Here is a 4197-nt window from a genome sequence, read left to right as displayed (position 1 = left end):
TGGCGGAGTACCAGCCGTTGGGGCGCTGGCGGACGCCGCGGTAGCCCGACGCTCCTCGGCGGCGCGGCATCATGGTGGCGCGGCGGTGGCGGGGCGCTGGAGCGGCGAGGAGAGGAAGCGGTGGAGGCGCTGGAGCGGCGAAGAAGCTACGAGGCGCGCGTGGCAGTATGGATAGGCGCGTGGCGAGCGCCGCAATTTATAGGCGCGCCGGAAGCGGCGCGCCAAAACTAGCGCGCGAGCTGCCGCCCTTTCCCGTGCGCAATTTATAGGATCGCGCGAAACCGTCCAGCGCACGCTAAAAACCAAGTTTACCATGCGCGCGCGCCTTTTGGCGCGGCTGTTGGAGATGCTCTAAGGGCACCGTGGGATAGCCAAAAAGACTAGACATAAGTTGTAGGCTAAGACAGAGATCACAAGAGGTATGGTCAAGGCGCCCATGGTAGGGATGCTTGGACCGGCCGTGGCACGGTGGTCGGAGCGCTGTCTGGTGGCCTCGGAGGGCTTATTGTCGACTGTATCAAGTGATTTGGTACATTGGGAGGTGCGCCCGTCATCATGTCCTCGGAATGTAGCCATGTTGGTAAACCTCGTTAACAAATCCCGATGTCATGCTCGTGCTTATGTGATTACTTGTCCTCGACGAATTGACGGTCGCCTCGGATTAATTCTAACAAGTGGTATCAAAGCACGGTTTCCAAGAGGTTGGGATTGTTGATCTAGAGGAAGCGAAGGATACGACGATATTCTGCTGGGTAGAGTGGTCAAGATTGGAGCGGAAGCTAGTTGATTAGAGCACAAAGAAATTGACGTGCGATCGTCGGCGGGCTGAAACCACGATCTATGGAACAGAGAAGTTTTTTTTGAACGGTCCCCAAGGACCCAGAGACTAGATTTTACTCAACAGAGAAAGTGCATGATTCAGAAAAGAACCTCAAAGAAAAACAAATGACAAGGCAGTCCCTGACATAAGCAAGGAGAACCTCTGGGACCCCAATAATAACCTGTCGTCAAGGCGAGGTGAAGAATGCTGCAACTGGAAAGGCGTCAGGTGCAGCTACAAAACCGGTCACGTCGTCAAGCTCAATCTTCGTGGAAGTGCTCAAGACTGCCTCAGATACTCTGCATATAGAGGTGCGATAAGCCACTCCTTGGTTACTTTACAGCAACTTAGGTATCTAGACTTGAGCTGCAATAACTTCAACTGGACTGAGATACCGGAGTTCATTGGTTCTTTTCCAAGCCTTAGATATCACAACCTTTCATACAATTTGTTCTATGGGAGAGTACCCCCACAGATTGGGAATCTCTCCAAGCTAGCCTACGTGGATCTGAAACTCCCAAGCTATAATCCAGTGTATTCAAGTGATCTTTGGTGGCTTTCATACATGCCATCACTGAAGCACCTCGACTTGAGCTTTATGAACCTTACCACTGTAGTAGATTGGGTCCATGGAATCAACATGCTTCCCAATCTTAGCAACCTTTACCTACAGTAAACTGGCCTAAGAAGCACAGTTTTTGTCCTTGGTCAATCCAATCTTACGGCACTCGAGGTGCTTGACATTTCACAGAACTACTTTAACACCACCATTGCTCCACACTGGTTTTGGAACTCAATGTCCCTCATCGCTCTGAGTTTGGATGGTTGTCGCTTCTATGGTCCTATTCCAGAATATATTGGCAGCATGGCCTCTCTTGAAGAAGCTTATTTCGGGGGGGAATAATCTCATGTCCAACATGATACCATCAAATTCAAAAATCTATGGAATCTGAAGATACTAGATCTATCATTCAGCAACACCATAGGGGATATCTCGGAGTTGATAGAGCGGTTACCAAGTTGTAATTCGAACAAGATGCAAGAGTTGGACTTGGGAGATAACATTATAGGCGGGGCCATGCCCAGTAGTCCAGGACCTCTTATAAACCTGACCTTCTTGGCCCTGCCTCAAAATAAGCTTACAGGACCTATACCGAAATGGATATGGTCACTCACCGAATTGCTTGTTTTGGATTTAGAAGTCAGCCAACTAAATGGTGTGGTCACTGAAGATCACCTAAAAAGCCTCACAAATTTGAAGATCTTAATTTTGGGCAAGACACTTCTTCAGATCAAGGTCAGTCCGAATTGGATTCCTCCATTCAAACTGCAAGTGCTTCTCTTAGAGGGTTTAAAGCTAGGGCCGGAATTCCCGTCATGGATTAGATCACAGACAGGCCTTAAGATCCTTATGATTGCAAATGCAAGCATAACTACAGTCCCAGATTGGTTTTGGGTTGGATTTTCAAGGGCAGAACTTGTGGATCTGTTCAAAAATCAGATAACTGGCACACTACCGGCAACAATGGAATTTATGGCAGCAGAAATAATGGCTCTCTCCAACAACAGATTTACCGGTGCAGTTCCAAAATTTCCAAGAAATATTAAAGGCATGTACTTATCAGTGAACTCTTTATCAGGGACATTGCCATCAGATTTTGGAGCACCGTTGTTGCAGGATCTTAGTCTTTATAACAATTCCATATCAGGCCCCATTCCATCTTCATTATGCTCATTGACACAGTTGACTCTGCTAGACCTATCAGGCAACAAGCTAACAGGGGAAGTTCCAAATTGCGAAGAGGCTTCTAACCCACCCATGAATAATCTTAATGTGGTAAATTTGAATACCAACAATCTGTCAGGAGAGTTCCCAGGAGTCTTTCAAAGTTGCCCCAACCTTGTTTTTGTTGATCTTTCATATAACAAATTCTCCGGAGACCTACCTATCTGGATTGGGGTGAAGTTACGGTACTTAGCATTGTTACGTCTGCGGTACAATATGTTTACTGGACGAATTCCGGTTGAAATTGGAAAGATTCAAGAGCTACAGTATATAGATCTTGCACACAACAACTTCTCGGGAAGCGTGCCCGACTCATTAGTTAACTTGAGTGCAATGGCCCGTCCTTCTGGACATAGTGGTGTTCTTTATAATGCCATCGGTAGTATAATAGGGCCTCAGGTGTACTTTGGAGTATTTGCTTATGTTTTCTTCGGGGAAAAAGTATCTGTTCTTACTAAAGGGCAACAACTTGAATTTTCCACGCAAATCTCCAATATGGTGGTTCTTGATTTGTCATGTAACAATTTAACTGGAGTGATCCCTCAAGATATTGGGGCTCTCATTGCATTAAAAAGTCTGAACTTTTCGTGGAACAGCTTAAGTGGTGCAATCCCTGAGAAGATTGGTGAACTCATGCAATTGGAATCTCTTGACCTGTCAAACAATGAGCTTTCTGGCGAAATCCCTCCAAGCATGACAACTCTTACATCTTTAAGCTATATGAATCTGTCATACAACACTCTGTCTGGAAGGATACCAACTGGAAATCAATTCCAGACTTTTGACGCATCTAACTACATTGGGAACATTGCTTTATGTGGTTACCCCTTGACGAACAATTGTACAGGAAATAGTTCAAGTGGCCCTACACATGTAGATCACGGAGATGGATCCGATGATATATCCATTTACCTTGGTTTGGCTGTTGGGTATATCCTTGGCCTTTGGGTGGTCTTCTGTGTGCTGTTGTTTAAACAAAAATGGAGAATTGCTTATTTCATATTTGTGGAAGGGCTGCAGGACAAGATTTATGTGGCAATGGTACTGAGATGGGCCAATTTGAAGAGGAAAGTAGGTGAAACTTAAATATTAATTTTTTATGTTATCTATGATAATCATCATGTATGCATTCCATGCAGAACTCTTTTCTATAAATGGCTCTCTATATCCGAGAGTGTTGTGATATAAGTGTATTGTATTAATTGGCATGTACGACTGCCATGTTCTCCATATGTAACAAAAGTTGTGCTATTTATTTACACTTCTGCTTCGGTACACCCCCCTAAACACATCAATGGCTGAGATTAACCCATACCCCTTCATAATAGAGGACAGGATGGTCTTTTTTGAAAGTACATGGTATGCGCCGATACATTACATTTCCACCTCCGCCATGGGCTGGCCCATTTACGAACGTTTTACTTTACAGTTAAAATTTAAAAAGTCAGTGTCCAACGTGATTCGAACTCGAGACCACCACACAAAATACTAACAGTCTTAACCAACAGGACTCCTTAGTTATGTTAATTTTATTACTCCCTCCGATCCTTTTTATCTTGCCTATAGTTTTTTTTTGTACCTATTTACTCTG

The 4197-nt window shown here is 44.8% G+C and overlaps 1 pseudogene; it reads left to right on the top strand.

Annotated features, from left to right (window-relative positions):
• Positions 1–436: 436 nt before the first annotated feature.
• LOC123152807 (receptor-like protein EIX1) lies at positions 437–3438 on the top strand (annotated as a pseudogene).
• The last annotated feature ends 759 nt before the right edge of the window (positions 3439–4197 follow it).

This window comes from Triticum aestivum, chromosome 7A (genome assembly GCF_018294505.1).
Source record: "Triticum aestivum cultivar Chinese Spring chromosome 7A, IWGSC CS RefSeq v2.1, whole genome shotgun sequence".
NCBI classification, from domain to species: domain Eukaryota; kingdom Viridiplantae; phylum Streptophyta; class Magnoliopsida; order Poales; family Poaceae; genus Triticum; species Triticum aestivum.
This window is presented reverse-complemented; position numbering and strand designations above follow the sequence as displayed.